Here is a 17394-nt window from a genome sequence, read left to right as displayed (position 1 = left end):
TTGGCTACTTTTGACTGTATGAGGCTTTTGGTTCATTTGTTTAATTTTGTTTTTGTAAGAGCCTTATTTTTTGAAAGAATGTCTGCCCTGGGTATCTGGTGGGACATCAAGTATGTCTCAGAAAGCGGAATAGTCAGGTGCTCTTAGAAGTCATGGCGGGGGGAGAGTGGGCAGATAATGGAGGGTTAGCTAAGAAGACACTTGGCACCGGGCTTTTGAACCTTGGGAGGACAGTTGGGGATTTCAGAGCTTTGAGGTGACAGTAGAGGAGACCAGATGACACCTATGTCCTTGGTAGGTGTCTAGTACCAGTGATGGGGCCTAACCCAAGTTCATGCTGTGCTTGGAGCTCACCTGTCTTTTTTAGGCCCAGTCTCCCTTGGTTCAGCCCTCTTGCCGAGTCTGGTTATCTGGTCTTCGTATGCATTTTGGGAGTTGCCCCAAAGCCTTCCAAATAAATTCCTTTCTACTTGAGCTGGCAAAATTCTTTTGCTGTGGCTTGTGGCCATACATTCCAACAAATAACCTTTCTTTCTACACGCATCCTTCCACCGTTCCCGCCTCGATTTCCAAACTTGATTCTCTCGTCTGAGCCTGGAAATCTTTCCCTTCCTGCCTTTTCAGGAATTTTCTCACTTTGGATGTCCTCCTTCCCATACCTTTCTGGCAGCAAAGATACACTAACCAACACCTCCCCACCAGCCCCTTCCTCTGACTTCTGCTGCAGGGCGCTCTTTTGTCTCACCCTTGGCCCCTTTGGCTTCATTTCTCTGTCTCGGTTACTTCCTCCTCCCTGTTTACACCCCTGCCAGGGCCTCTTCTTCCTTGTTCATACGCTTTCTTATTCATTACACTCTGTAACACCTAAGACACCTGCTGCAAGTGTGAGGATTTTGGCTTAACTGCCGCTGTGCCCCAAGGATAGGTCCAGGCCTTGCTGCTCTTGTCTCTCTTCAAACACTATGTAAAAGGACCCATGCAGTCTCCCCAGGATGCCTCTTCATCCCAGGACCCAATCTCTCTCCTGTGTGTTTCCACATAGTCACCTTCCTTTCTACAAACATTGCTTGTTTCATTGTTACCCCCATCCCTCCAGACTGAAACCTTAGAAAATCCTCTGATCCTTTGCTGTCTAATACCCACCAAGTTCCATCCTCAACCTGTCGTAATTCTGCTCCTTCCTTTCCATCCCTCTAGTACTTCCTGCATTCAGATGATCTTCACCTGATATCAGGGTCATTTCAGAGATAATTTTCTTTCTTCTAATGACCTTTGCTCTCATCTTTCTCATACACATCCAGTAAAGATTAGTGATCAAAAATATAATGAGCATAATATGAATATTTAAAATTTGGTCCTCCTTCGGCTTGAGGTAAACATTTTCCTTTTTCAAGTTATTATCATGTTGTTTTCAGCGTGAATTACTTTAGTGAGATGCTGATCACTGAGCATCCAATGTGAATTGATTGTCTGTCTGATACGACTGACAAGGTGTAGTGGAGGGATTTTTTGGAAGATAAGGAGGTCAACATTTTGTACTATAAAGGTCTTTGTCTTAGAGTCAATGGCTAAGATATTCTCTTTATAATTATAAAGCAATTAGATTTTAGAACTGGGTAGAACCTTTAAAAATTATTTAGATCAACTCCTTCAACCGAAATGTAGAGAGGTGAAGTCATTGGTCGGAGACAGAGCTCAAGTCTAATTTCCCAACCCTCAAATCCCAAAACTCACATTTCCTTTTCTTTTTTTTTATAAATTGTGGTAAAAAACACATGACATGAAATCTACCCTTTTAATTCTTTTTAAGTTTGGTAGTTTTGTATTATTAACTAAATTCACATAGTTGAGCAAGAGATTGCTAGAAATTTTAATCTTGCAAATCTGAAACTCTACACCCAGGCAATAACCACCCATTCCTTTCACTCCTCAGCCCGTGGCAGCCACGGGTCCACTTTCTGTTTGTAGGAGTTGGACTGCTTTATTTTTTATTTTATTTTTCACCAACTTTAGAGATCTCATATAAGAGGCAGCAGACAATATCTGGTGTGTGTGTGTGTGTGTGTGTGTGTGTATGACTGGCTTATTTTACATAGGATACTATCCTTAAGGTTCATCCATATTGTAGCGTGTGACCGAATTTCCTTCTCTTTTAAGAATAATGTTACGTTTTCTTTACTCATTCATACCCTATTCTCTGAGCCCATCCATCCATCTGTTGGTGGACATTTGGATGGCTTTCTCTCGTGGGCTACGAAGAATAGTGCTCTATGAAACTCGAAGTGCAGGTACCCCTTTCAGATCCTGATTTCAGTTTTGGGCGATACATATTCAGAAGTGGGATTACCGGATCATATGGTATCTCTCTTTTTAATTTTTGGAGGAGCCTCCACTCTGTTTTCCACAGCAGCTATGCTGTTTCACATTCCCACCCAACAGCGCTCCAATTTCTTCACATCCCTCCACAGCGCTACCCGATACAGCGAAGTCTTTTGTGACGAGAAGGGTCAGCTGAGGCGGCAACCTTCGTAGTTGTCTTCTTTTAAGAAATTGCCACAGTTTTCTATCAACCACCACCCTGATCAGTCAGCAAATACTGAAGCAAGACCGTTCCGTCAGCTAAAAGATTACAACATGCTAAAAGCTCGGACGAAGGTTACCATTTATTAGCAAGAAGATATTTTTTAATTCAACATGGTTTAATTTTTATTTTTTTAGAGATAATGCTATTGTACACTTACTAGATGACAGTGTAGTGTAATAAACATAACTTTTGTGTGCACTGGGAAACCAGAAAAAAAAGGACTTCCAGAAAAATATTCATTATTGAATTGTTTGCTTTATGGTGGCATTTGCATTATTGTGGTGGCCTGGAACTAAATCTGCACGATCTCTGAGATCTGCCTGTACTAAATAAACGGATATGAATTAATGCAGTAACACACACACACACACTTTAGATTGTATAGACCCAAGTGTGCTGGTCCTTCTCCAAGTTATTGCCAGGCACTTCCCTGGCCTGCGCTCCCTCGCCCTCTGGTGGCTGTCATGTGTACCTGCAGCAAATCTTTGTCTTCCTTGAGGACAGCCCCCCACTTGCACCCCCCTTCTCCCTCCAGGCAGTCCCAGGGCTGGGAAGAGCTTCCCCTGTTGTTAGCATCTGGGAGTCTCCCCCTGCTTTTTCCTCACTTTCTGGGCAACTCTCCTTTTGTGTGTATATGAGTTAGGTATATTATACAAATTGTGTGAGCATGGTTTCTTTCTTTCTCTCTTTAAAATTTTTTTTTAAATTTTGCAGCTTTCTTTCCTGTTATATTATCCTCTGTTCCTGACATACCGACTCAGGGTGCCTTGGAATCGGCATGGTGGGCTGTGTGTGTGTGTGTTTGCTTGCCATCAAGGGAAAACCTTCATTTTCACTGCATAAAATTTAGAAACGTCTAAAGAGCAAACAATATCTTAAACAAAAGAAAAACGTTTAAAAAAGTTAACAAGAGGAGAAAAAAATTGTAAACCTTAAACTACGATAAGTTAATTTATGAATTTAAAGCTAGTCTAATCAAAATATTATGAAGTTGGAATGGGGGATTTTTTTTTCAATTTTTTTAAATCAAAATTTATTCATATATATATTAAATTACTTGTACAGACTTCTAATACATGCTCCCGAGTATCAAAATGGCATACAAAAATGCTCATGCCATAGAAAAATGTTATTTTAAATATTTGCATCCATGCCAAATTTCAATAGTTGTTAAAGTAATTGTGGATCTTTAATTTAAATCAAAATACAATACTTAATATTATCTAATTCTAGAGGGTCTGATGATGTGAAAACAATATATTTGTAAGAATTATAGGAAATGACACTTTACTGGAGAATTACTATCTGAAAACTATAATACTAAATCTACTTGAATAAAAGCAATTGTAATATCAGTTAAATAGCAGTATCTAAACCAAAAACAGGTAAGTGAAAACTACTTTAAAGACAGAAAACACATGCAGATGTTATGCCGTGGTTGTGGGAGTTCAGGACCGGATTGCGGTGAGCTCAGTCAAACCTGCGGGTGTCCCTGGATGCGTGGGCCCTCGCGGCCTGGCTCTTCTCGTTCCTGGGGGTGCTGATGATTCAGGGGGTCCCCTGACACTTCTGGGCCTCCGTGGGCTGCCTGTGGGGGAGCAGGAGCAAAACGGCCACTTGGGAAAGGCGGGAAGTTGAACTCCGCTTTGGCCAACATTTGCCTGATGTGATCATTTTCTTTCCTTAGCTCCTTGACTTTTCGCTCGGTAAGCACAGCTGCCATCCAGCTCTCCTGGACTTTATTCGCATAGAAGAGGATGTCCTTTAGACAGTGCGAGGTGTTCTCCTCCAGTTCTCTGCGGGTGTCTTCAGCCATCTTCTCGTAGAAGTTGCGAATCTGAGTTGCGGACTCGATGTTTCCACACGTGTAGGAAAGACTCTTCTCAATGTCTGAGCACTGCGCTTCCTTCTCCAATGATTTTCTCTCAAGTTCCCTGGTGTATTCTTGATATAATTGAGGCAGAAGTTGAAGCTTCCGTTTCAACTGCTGAATCTCACTTTGAAGCTGTGAATTTTCCGTCTGCATAGAGGCTTCCCTGGCTCGAAGATCTGTTATTTGTCCCATAAGCTCTTCATTGATTCGCTTTTCTTCCCACAGTTGTCTGGCTAGTTCCTCATTTTTCTCTTCAGCAGTTTGAAGGGACACATTGGAATCAGCATCGTCAGTGACACCCTTCAGATCACCCTCTGACCGATGGATGGGCTGATTGTCCTTTTCTGCTTCCCTCTTTTGCTTGACTTCCCAGTTGACGTGACCCAAGAGATCTCCAAGGAGACAAGGCCAGGGGATGGCCTTCAGAAGGTTTTCACCCAGTGGTATTAACTGGCTGACTTTATCTTTCAGAGCCCGCTGCATTATTGCATTCGACTGCTCTAGCCTTTCTTTCTCCTGCTCTGTTTCCTGGAGTCTCTGCTTCCATCTCGCGATTTCTTGGGCGAGCAGTTCTGGACTCTCTAGAACGTCAGTGTTTCCATTCAAATCGTCCATTATTTTCTTCCAAAGTTGTTTTCCATTCTTCTCTGACGTTCTTACGATGGGTCTATCACCAGTCACTTGGGAAAGTTTAGGAGGCTGGGTCTTCTGCGCCATTTTCAGAAAGTCAATGGTGTTCTGAAGTGCCAGCCTACAGCGGTTAGTACTTACTGCTGAGAAGCATAAGGTTTGTAATGTGGGAAGACTGGCCTCCACCCCGGGCAGCCCTAGGGCATCATCAGCTTGTGTCATCGGTCCCACATTCCCACTACCTTTTCCACAGACTTTAGCGTGGGCCAAACACCTTTTGCCTAGCACCTTCACACTTCTCCAAATGTGTCGTTTCTTCGCTGTCAAAACCAGTATTACAATATATGCCAGCATCTCCCAGGGAAACTCATGGAGAACTGCAACATGTCTCCAGCTTTCAGAAATCACCAGCAGGGCACCCCACAGGGGCTCTAGGACTAACTGGAAAGTGGATCTGATGGCAGGCAGCAGGCTCTCCATGGCTGTGTAGGGCTCCACAGCTCTGCCTCCAAGGGCCAGTGTTCTATGGGTCTCAACTGAAAGCTCAGAACCCTGGGGGGGGGGAGGTGCTCTGTCTCTAAGGTAAACATGTGCCTGGCAACCAGAGCAGATCAGTTGGGGTGGGGAAGGGGGAGGCCAGCCAGCTTCTAGAAGACACTTTCCCCCTAACTTTGCCCTGAAATAGAAAGTGATCTCACTTCACTGAGCCCCCCCCCCAACCTTTATTGAGATACCATTCACATATCATACAATTCATCCATTTTAAGTGTACAAGTCCACGAATTTTTAGCATATATAAAGAATTATATAACCATCACAATAAGCTTATTTTAGAACACTTCCATTACTGTAAAAAAAAAGACCTTGCCAAACCTGTCATTTCTAACCCCTTTGCCCCATTAGGCTGTCAGAAGGAAATCTAAAAATTTCTGGGCTTGACAAGTACCATTAGGGCAAACCTTTCATCCCAGTTGATGTACCTATCCCCGTAAGCAGTTTCTCTGTCATATTGGCTTAGCAATTCCTCCCTGTCTTGATAAGCTCTCTCATGTTTTAAAGACTTAAAAAAAGATTACTTTTCAGGTTCTTTCATGTGTTTGCAAGTGGAGCGTGTGTCTGAGTGCTCAGGTGCACAGAAAGTCTCCCCTGGGTGCCTTATTTGCCCCACAGCTTGGATTTGAGATTTAGGATTCGTCTCCCAGATGAATAAGCATCACTGAGCAGGGCTGGGTCCTGGAACAGGCCTGGCGGTTTGCCATGAGCTTGTGGTACTCAGTTCTGCTGCTTTTGTATGTGAAGCCACCTTCACTGGAAATGCCTTCCAGTTTGCTGACGGTATCAGATTTTTATGGCCCACGGAAGTCATGGAAATTTCTCCTCTGACTGGTATAATTGCTGACGACGCTGGCTGGCCATTCCCCAGAGAAAGAGGTCTGATGATTGAGGTGTCCTGTTTTAGAAATGGAATGTTGGGTTTGCATCTTCTGATAGGCTGACTCTTCCAAACTTGGGAATATTTATTCTATTTCCCAAAATAAACACCATCCATACCGGTTCCCCAAAAAACTAAAATAGATAAGCATAGATTCAAAGATCTTTCTGTTCAAAAGACCTCTTAAGACGTACACACAAGACACTATAGAATTGAACTCATAGAGGTCCTCTTATCTTATTGCCCTGGATAATACAGTCATAACATCTAGACTTAGTGTCTTCATTGGTTAGTTTTATATATACGGTTCTTCTTGAAGGTGAGCAAGTGGGGTTTGTCTGTCTTTTTCACTGCTGGTCCCCCACAGAGCCTAGCACAGAGCTTGTACAACTTTACTAAGGTTCACGATTCAAAAAGGAACCATGTGAATAATGAATCCAAGAATTCAGACCACAGATTTGGAACAAAGCGTATGAGTTTCAGAGAAGTAGACATTTTAGAAGAAAACTGTCCTTTTAACCCTAGATGCATTGTGAAACCATGTTTCTTTCAAGGTCTTAGAGAAAAAGAAAGCCCTGAGTGTATTCCACTGCAAATGAGCAGGAAACAGCGTGAGTACTTCATGTGCTCAAAGTGACCACCTCTGTTCGAGAGCTAGCCAGGGATTCTTGAGAGCAGCCGATTTTCCTCATGAAAACTATGGGATTATGGGCAAAATAACAAAATGGGGGTCATGAGAATCCTGAGAACGACCGGATGGTAGGACAGATCTGGCTTCACATCTCTGCTGTGTCCCTGTGGACTCATCCTATTTTTTCCAGCCTTTCTTTCCGCCTCTGTGGGATAGATGTCTTAGATTTATTGTAAGATGATGGGGCACTTCAGCACCATGCCTGGCATATGGGACAAGTTCCATGTATGTTGGGTTTTGTTCATTTCTGTTCCAGGATTTGAAAAAATAGCCACGAGAATACTTCTCTGTTTTTTTTAAGGATTGAAAAAAAAAAAACAAACAAACAAACCACATAAAATAGGTAAGCTATTTTACCATAAGTTGATGTTGATCGTAAGACCAAACTAGATTGGAAAAAAAAAATCTTCAACTAAAAGGGGCTTGTTGTTTGTCTGCAAGCACAGCCATATGCATGAAATAGGGGCCAGAATCAAATTAGAAGAAAAAGGTGGGAGGGATTCCTTCACACACAGTCTCTATAACTTATTTAAAGTAAACCTCTAAGACAGTGCTTCTCAAACTTGACTTTGTATCATGGGAGGCCTTGTTAAAACACAGATTGTTGTCAACTCCCTCCATCCCCGCAGCCCTGCCCTTTCTGATTCTACAGTATAGGGTGGGTCCTAGGAATTTTCATGTCCAATAAGATGAGAGTAATATTCTAATGCTGGTCCTGGGACCACACTTTGAGAACCATTGCCATGGAGGTGATTCTCAACCTTGGTTGTACCTTGAGATCACCTGGGGAGCTTTACAAAATATCGATGCCTGGGCTCAACCCAAGCATCAGTTGAGAAGTTCGGATTTCACTGGTTCTGGGTGGAGTCTGGATGTCAGGAGTTTTAAAAGCTTTTAATGTGCAAAAGTTAAAAATAATTTCCCCGTCCGTTCTGGTATATTTTAGAAAAGAACCATTCAATTATTCATTCATTCAATAAATATCAGTTGAGTATCTACTATAACCTGGGCTCTGTGCGAGGTGCTAGGGATATGGATATAAATCGGACGGACAGAGGAAGACTGCCACATTGATAACTCATGAGGTGACTGGCATACCAATGAACATATATACAGAGAGCTGTTAAGAGCTGTAAGTGGGGGCACCTGGGTGGCTCAGTTGGTTAAGCAACTGCCTTCGGCTCCCATCATGATCCCGGGGTCTTGGGATCAAGCCCCATGTTGGGGCTTCTCCCTCTGCCTGTGTTCTTTCTCTGTCAAATAAATAAATAAAATCTTAAAAAAAAAAAAAAAAGCTATAGGTGGAGGGCAATGAGGTTTAAGTGAGCAAAGACTTCATTAGGAACTCTGAACTTAGTTTTGAAGAATGAGCCTTTTTTATGCGCAGAGACTGAGGGGAAGAAGATTTTGGGGAGAGGTCTGGGACTGGGAGTGGACACGGGATGTGTTCACAGGTGTTCTCAGGGAGCTGGAGCCTGGTTAGGTGGTATGCAAGGAGCTGGGAGAAGTTGTCTAGACTCAGGGGAAGTGTTTCAAGATTCTGGGAGGAGAGTGATACAACTGGGTTTGATCACTAGCTACATCGAGAGATAGGAAGACCTACCTGAGAAAAGTTCTTTAGATAGAAAAATCTCTACCATTTTTTAAAGATTTTATTTATTTATTTATTTATTTATTTATTTTAGATTGAGGGAGAGAGCACGTGGGGGAGGAGGAGGGAGAGGGACAAGCTCAGATGCAGGGCTCGATCCCCGACTGAGATCGTGATCTGAGCCGAAACCAAGAGTCGGATGCTGAACCCACTGACCCACCCAGGCGCCCCTGGAATAATCTCTATCTTGAGGTTATATCTAGGATATGCTCCGCACATATACAATCAAGACACCCAAACATCACAGAATAACAGGAAACTAAGACACCAGCTTCCTTCTCGTTAGCTAACTCCCACATTTCTGATCTGATTTTGCGGGGGGAAAAGAAGGATGCATTCGTTTTCATTGCAAGCCTACCTCTTTTGGACTTTGGAAATATGGGTAGAAAAAGAGTTAATGAGGAGAAAGAAGAGACCAGACAGGAGAAAAAGGGAACGGAAAAGACTCCGAGGTTTGGAACAGCACAGAAGGGTGAATAAAAATGGAAGCTGTGGAAGCAAGTTTCTCACCTGCCCCCTTCCGCTCCTCCCCTGAAACCCCGCCCTAGGAGGCCAAAGGCCATATCCGGTGGCCTGCACTGCCACCTGCAGGTAAAGTCCTGAATCACCGCCGGGATTTTATGCTGAGCTTTGGAGAAAGCAAGATGTCACCAGAATACACCTGGGCTGCCATCAGGCTGCCCTCAAGCTGGGCCAGCAGGTAACTATTCTGTTCCTTCCAGTTCAGCTTGGCTGACTTTTAAAGGATCATTCTTCATGAATATTAAAAGGTACTTTTTTCTTCTCTGTTTTTACATCTCTGAAGTCCAAGCATGTCTTGGAATTAATCGTCAGTTTAATCCACAGACTGTTTTCCCCACTGTGATACACAAAGGAGCATCTTACAATTGATATCATCTTATACTTGGAGAAATATGGCAATATTTATTGTGCGTACATCAGAGGTGCGGCCTGATGGACAAGGCATGACTTTTGGAACGTGAAAGATCTACTGTCACCTTGAATCTCTAATACCGCTTCTTTCTTATATTCTGGATCTCCATTATTTACTAGTTACTTGATTTTTGGCAAGTTAATTATCTGAGTCTCAATTTCTTCATCCTGTGTATCTTCATCCTATGTATCTTCTATGGTTTTGTCAGAGTTAAGTGATACTCTATATAAAGTCCTCGAATGGCTCCCACCTAGCCTATTAAAGCACTCAGTAATTAAGTCTTAAGCAGAAGCCACTATCTTTGCCCACTGTAATTCAAAACGTCCCGTCACCAAACTGTGTTTTCCTTTGTGCCCTTAAAACTAGGTAGCTCGGCTTCTGCTTTATTTTGATCAACCTGGAAGTGCAGAGCCCAGCCTTCTAAGTAAAGCTTTTCCAGTGCTTAAGGCAGTCGAACCTAAATGAAACCGAAAAATGACAAGGAAAACAGGTAATGCTATCTATCGCTGCCCGCTGGATTCCGTTTGTAGCTCTCCCTAGCAATCACAGGATAAAAGAAAGCCCCGTGTTGAAGGGCAGGGCATAAGCAGCTGGGTCTTGAAGCCTCAGTTAGCTCTGCAGGGAGGCAGCTCTGAGGAGCACCCCGATGGGGATAGAGCTTATAAAGATGTCTTGGGGCAGGCTTTCATGTTTGCCAAGCAGCTGCCCCTTCAGCCCCCTAATATCCCTTCTTTCTTAAATGATATGAAATTGTACAGTCCAAGTTCTTAGCACAAGTCCCAAGGAGAGGGAAGCAGCAATAAAAGGGGAAGAAATCAAAGCTTTTCATGGTGCCCGCCCTGTGCTCTCTCTTCTTGGTAAAACCATTGCATTTCTGGGGGTTGCGTTGGGAGGAGGAGCTGAAGGGGGAGAAATGGAGATTTTTTTTAAAGGTTTATTTGTTCGTTTTAGAGAGACAGAGTGAGAGAATGCAAGAGAGAACAAGCAGGGAGAGAGGCAGAGGGAGAGAACCTCAAGTAGACTCCCTGCTGAGCTCAGAGCCTGACATGGGGCTTGATTCCAGGGTCATGAGCTGAAACCAAGAGCCAAACACTTAACTGACTGAACCACCCACGAACCCCTAGATGGGAATCTTGAAATACTCCTCCTGCCTGGGTCCCCCTCCCGCTGTCCCTCTGTCCCTATTCCTAGTCATTGTTCAATTTTATCTTCACAGCTCTCCTACATAGCTTGTAAGCTCAGTTGATACCTTGGGGTCCCTGATGGATTAAGAATCTTGCAGGAATGTGATAAAGTTTGAATCCAGGTTGATGTGACATCCACCTGTGGGTTTTGTTTTGTTTTTTCCTGGAGAGCGCCCTGCCTCACCACATTCCCTACCCCAAGTAGAAACCACACCCAGGACCATGAGCTCATGATCTGAGCCAAACCAAGAGTCCATTGCTCGACCAACTCTACCCTTCCCCCCAAGGCGCACCTGTACGGGGATTTTGTGCAGGTGTCAGCACCCCTAAATCCTGTGTTATTCAAGGGCCAACTGTATATGTACACACGTACGTATAGAAGTCTGTGGACACACATACACACACGCGCCCAGGGCAAAAGGCCACAATTAGGCACAGCTGAGGCTTTTTACCGGACTTACAGCAGAAAATCAGACCCAAACCAAATTGCTCTGAGCCTTCTTTTTTCACGGACTCTGTAAGATCCTGGAAAGGAGCCTGGAAAGGAGATTTCTGTAGTAAAGATGAGCAGAGTGGCAGATCTTTGGAATAAGATGTGCTGAGATCTGGGGCCGCTTGCACAGCATGGGTGGGGGACCGGAGGGGCTGTGCTCCTGGATATGGAGATGCCTGATGCTCCCGGATACTGAGATGCCCCGTGCTCTCCGATATGGATATGCCCGGTGCTCCCAGATATGGAGATGCTCGGTGTTCCCAAATATGGAGATGCTTAGTGCTCCCAGATACGGAGATGCCCGGTGCTCCCAGATACGGAGATTCCCGGTGCTCCCAGATATGGAGATGCTCGGTGTTCCCAAATATGGAGATGCTTAGTGCTCCCAGATACGGAGATGCCCGGTGCTCCCAGATACGGAGATTCCCGGTGCTCCCCGATATGGAGATGCTCGGTGCTCCCCAAATGGAGATGCCTGGTGCTCCCAGATATGGAGAAGCCTGGTGCTCCCAGATATGGAGATGCTCAATGCTACCAGACACGGAGATGCTTGGTGCTCCCAGATACGGAGATGCTCGGTGCTCCCAGATATGGAGATGCTTGGTGCTCCCAGATACAGAGATGCCCGGTGCTCCCTGGTATGGAGATGCCTGGTGCTCCCAGATATGGAGATGCTCGATGCTCCCAGATACGGAGATGCTTAGTGCTACCAGATATGGAGATTCTGGGTGCTCCCTGATATGAAGATGCCCAGTGCTCCCAGATAAGGAGATGGCCGATGCTCCCAGATATGGAGATGCTCAATGCTTCCAGATATGGAGATGCCTGGTGCTCCCAGATATGGAGATGCTCGATGCTCCCAGATACTGAGATGCTTAGTGCTCCCAGATATGGAGATGCTCGGTCCTCCCTAATATGGAGATGCCCAGTGCTCCCAGATATGGAGATGCTCGGTGCTCCCAGATACGGAGATGTCTGCTGCTCCCAGATATGGAGACGCCTGGTGTTCCCAGATACGGAGATGTTCGATGCTCCCAGATACGGAGATGCGCGGTGCTCCCTGATATGGAGATGCACGGGGCTCCCCGATATGGAGATGCCCGGCCGTGCTGAGTGGGGCAGTGGCTCTGTGATTCCAAGGCTGGGACTTCCAGGAGTAGAGGCATAGCTCACTCCGGGAGCCCCAGCGGGAGGTGGACACCGCTCCGCTTCTACTCTCCAAGCCCCAGGGGGAGACTGCGTCATCCCCTCTTTGACAAATGGGGACTCCAAAAGTGGTACCTGAGTCACAGAACGTTGGCATAGAAACATAACAAAGCACTCGAGGAGCACTATGGCCAGAGGAAGGAAGACTAGGGAAAACATAAAGAACGCAAGTAGACAATGAATTTCAGATAAAGACTTTTAAAGATAGATTAAGGACTTAAATGATCTACTCAGCAAATTTACTGGAAAGCTACCAGAACTTCATCTCTAGCCCCTGACTTGAACTAAAGCCTCTCACTGGCATGGGTCGCTTCTGATGCCCCAGGAAGTGCCGAGCCCCGTGTCCATGGGCTCAAAGTTCTCAAAAATTTGCAAAACAAATTTAATTTATTTAATTTATTTATTTTTAAGATTTCATTTACTTATCTGACAGAGACAGAGGAAGAGTAGCAGGCAGAAGGAGAGGGAGAAGCAGACTCCCCACTGAGCAGAGAGCCGGAGGTGGGGCTCAATCCCAGGACCCTGGGATCATGACCTGAGTCTGCTTCTCTCTCTCCCTCTGCCTCTCCCCTGCTTGTATGTGCTCGCACTCTCTCTCTCTCAAATGGATAAATACAATCTTTTTTAAAAAAGAAAGTGTCAATTTTCAAATTTCAGATTTGTAGTTCCTTTAAATGGGAAGAGAGAGGTACAAATCCACGGAGGCTATAGCTACAATTGTAATGTTTTATTTAAAAAAAAAATTTCTAAAGCAGAGATTCCCAATTTTCTTGGTTCATAGCACCTTTATTATCTCCATTCTTTTGTGATGCTACCCAAGCTGAAAGAAACGTCTAAAGGTTCCCTTTATTAAGTATTTAGAGTCCAAAAATTTTGATAGTAATGGTTGTGAGGTGTCCAATGTCCCCATGTGTCCCTTGAAAACTAAAAACATACGATGGCATTCCTATGAGTTCCCTGTGGCACACAGTTTGGGAACCACAGAGTTTTAAAACAGATCTTGAAAATAATCTAAATTCAACCAAGCTAGTTGATAGATCCATGAAAGTTTGTTGTATTTTCTCTCTACTTTGATGAATTGGGCTGAGTGCTTTGCACAAGTCATTCCATTTTGTCCTCACAAAGGATCCTGTGTTCTCTTTCTGTGTGAGAGGAAACAGAGGTTTAATAAGTTGGAGAAAATTCGCTGTCACACACTTGTAAGTGCTGAGGCCTAGACTGAAGCCAGTCCTCTCTCATTGAAGGCCACTGGGTCATGTGTTAATGGGACAGACCACTACTGAACATGTGTTTCAGGTACTAAACCCTGTCAGCCAAGGGAGAGTGGACATAGCCATTGTCCTTGCACATGTGGTGGGAGACAAACAGGGAAGGAGTGTAAGCACCGGGGAAAACGTGTGCTCAACCCAGTAGTGAGCAGTCAGAAGTCAGGAGGGGCTTGGGGTTGAGTTTGTGCTGAGGCTTGCAAGATAAATACACATTTGTTTATGGGGATCCACCAAAGTACAAAGACAGAGAGATAAGGAACCCTGTGGTCCTTTTAAAAAGCAATGGGTTATGCCCCAATGGCCAGGGCAAATATTAAATTATTTGTAAGGACTGCACCGTGCTCTTACCCCCCTCCCTTGGCCCCCAAAGTGCTAGTGACTTTGACTACTCAGAGTCCAATTCCATTTTATCTCTATCGTATCTTCCCATTCCTCCCAAACCAACAATAAAAGCTTTACACTAAAGATACATCTTTTACATGTCGAGTGACAGCTTACTCATTTCTGTATTTCCTAAAACCTCAGCCTATGTCTTGAATATGTTCTAAAGGAAATAGCAATTTTGAATATTTTTTGAAATCTGGATTGTTTGGGCTCACAAGTATTAAGCTGAAGGAAAAAGGAAAGGCTCAGTGGGTTTTCATTTATGCTCTAGCTGTCCTATGAATCCCCTGGGTCTTAGGAATTTACAGAAAGCTACAAGAGTCCCTGCCATCTTGATGTAAACTTCTAATGGTCCAATTGCAAAAGCAAGTGAATGTTCTCAGCAGTCCTGGCTTCAGAGGTCCCTGGGAAATAGAATTCCATTTACACAGCAAGGCTCTGGGTCAAAAATCTGCCTGGGTTAAGTGGTGACTCTCTCTCCTTTGAAATTCATTTGAGTTCTGTTTCCTGCCTGTGTAGTCCTCCCCTTCTTGTGATGACAAACCTTGGCTTACCTTTAGTCTGGGTTTTCTAGGTCTCAATACCAAACTTTAAACTGCTTGTTTTGGGGTGCCTGGGTGACTCAGTCGTTAAGCGTCTGCCTTGGGCTCAGGTCATGATCCCAGGGTCCTGGGATCGAGCCCCCCATCGGGCTCCCTGCTCGGTGGGAAGGCTGCTTCTCCCTCTCCCTCTCCCCCTCCTTGTGTTCCCTCTCTCACTGTGTCTCTGTCACATAAATAAAATCTTCAAAAAAAAAAAAATATATAAACTGCTTGTTTCTCCTTTTGCTCATGCTGGTTCAATCCCACCCAGCAATCATCTATTTCCCTTGTGAGTTCAGAAGGTCTCTGAAAGACGAGGCATGTGTGGGTCACACCACCGCATTGGGGATGCCCGTGTTCATACATCCACGTGGATCATAGAAAAACGGGCTCATGGCACTATGTTCTTTAGGATCACTAAGCGCAGCCTACACACAGCAGACCGATACGGGTGAACAGCCAAATCTTATGGGAACTGAAACAAAAACAAAAAACAAAAAACAAAACAAAACAAATCTTCTGGGATCTGGATGAAGGAGACAAAAGTTTACTTGTGAGATAAAAATTATCAAAATCTTTGATTTTTGTATTTTGGGGGGGGTGGTTGCCATCAGCCCGGAAACTGCTTTTTCCATGACTTGGCGCAGCACCGAGTGGCACAGAAAGAGATCCAAGGCCAGGAGAACACAAAGCAAAAAGATGCTTTTCCAGAGTGACAAGTACCTGCATCACACATCCTGCAAGTTTTACTCTAGAAGACAGAAGCTCCTGCAGGAGGGGCAGTTCAGCGCAGACAGCGAGAGCTGTGGAAATGGAGTGCAGCGATCTCTGTACCAATATATACAACTTCTGTTGCATTTGTAGAGACCCCTCTCTTTCTGCCACAGTTTAGTGTCAACGGTCCCGATTAAGTGCAGGAGCACTCCAAAGACGGCGGCACGGGACGTGGAATATGTGGGGCCCAAGTTAGGAATCATCAGAGCAAAACAGTGAAAGAAGGAGAGCGACAGATTCCAAGCTGAGCTACTCTCCTTCCCACAGAAGTATGGTGGCAACTTCTCAGTGAAGGAGGTACATGGCTCTGGGACCCTACCGTCCGGTCCATAGAATTGGTGCCTGGATGCTGCTGCTGTAAATTAATGGTTTGTTCAACCATTCTGTCCTTACCACATCCTGATTTACTCTTTTTCTTAAAAAAAGATTTATTTATTTGAGAGAGAGCACGCGCACAAACAGGGGGGCAGGGCAGAGGGAGAAGGAGAAGCAGGCTTCCCACTGAGCAGGGTGCCCCACGCGGGGGGCTCGATCCCAGGACCCTGGGATCATGACCTGAGCCGAAGGCAGATGCTTAAACGTCTGAGCCACCCAGGCGCCCTTTAAATAAGAGTTCATTTTTTTTTAAAGATTTTATTTTGAAGTGATCTCTACACCCAGCGTGGGGCTCGAACTCACAACCCTGAGATCAAGAGTCGCACGCTCTACCGAAGTAATTTAATAAGCATGTAATTGGAACTTCAGCAGAAATTAAGAATAGAGTCAACATCACACTCTAAAAATATAGACCAGGCAGCAGGCGATATCGTTGCGAGAACAAAATGGAAAAAAAAAAAAAAAAAAAGATTCAGTAGTGGCGCGGCCAGGATGAATTGCACAAGATTTATCACTAATGGAATTGTGGGAATGCCGGCCCAATATTGCCAGGCCTCCTAATTGTCCAAGAGCTGCCAGTAACCCAGATTTTGACTTGAATTCAGTAGATTTTTGACATGTTGACATGAGTGTATTGAGGCCAACATTTTTTTGGCCAAATTAACATATATGTGTACAGGTGAATCCAAAGACCCATAGTTTGTGGGACCTGCTGTGTGTGGAGCCGACTTATCATTATATTCTAGATGCTGGTGCCTGAGCCAGCAAAGGCTGCTTACCGAGTCTATTGGTGAGAAATACTTTACCGTTTCTGCAAGTCTGTTTTTCCATCTGTTTTCCGTCTTTTGTCAATAGGACACCCTTGTGAGTCTCAAGCATTTTGGGGAATTGGCCACTATGGTCGTCGTGGGTTACATCTAGAATGCCAAATATCTTAATTTAAAATATGTTATACAGCAATATAGTATACTTACATGGAATACTGAAGTTGCCGGAGCTCAGGAATGACAAAAGTGTTCCTTTCTATTGCAAACTCTAATTGGTGTTCATATGGTCTGCCTGACATGCAGTGAAGAGAACAGATCTCAGTTGGGAAGAACACAATGATTGTTTGCATCACAGCATTGCTAGATGGAAATCCTCTTCCAGATATGGGCCATATCTGTCTTGATCCTCACCTGAACATTTTCCAATGAGATCCTAAGTGCCCTGCAAGCTGAAAACACAAACAAAAAATCTCACGTTAAAAGCTGATTATCTATACAGTGATGGGTGAGAGAATTAAGCTCTCCATTCGTAAATATTTGAATGCATGCTGCATGTCTGGCACTTAC

General features: G+C 44.4%; 2 long non-coding RNA genes across 2 annotated transcripts in view; both read right to left on the bottom strand.

Moving 5' to 3' along the window:
- LOC144382729 (uncharacterized) overlaps positions 1-17394 on the bottom strand; it is a 226769-nt gene that overhangs the window by 43253 nt on the left and 166122 nt on the right. The window lies entirely within an intron of this gene.
- On the bottom strand, positions 13444-17261 carry LOC144382728 (uncharacterized). Its single transcript, XR_013450105.1, has 2 exons — positions 17035-17261; positions 13444-13820 (listed from the first exon to the last, which is right to left on the bottom strand). It is a non-coding gene; the product is annotated as an uncharacterized LOC144382728 (long non-coding RNA).

This window comes from Halichoerus grypus, chromosome 8 (genome assembly GCF_964656455.1).
Source record: "Halichoerus grypus chromosome 8, mHalGry1.hap1.1, whole genome shotgun sequence".
NCBI classification, from domain to species: Eukaryota; Metazoa; Chordata; class Mammalia; order Carnivora; family Phocidae; genus Halichoerus; species Halichoerus grypus.
This window is presented reverse-complemented; position numbering and strand designations above follow the sequence as displayed.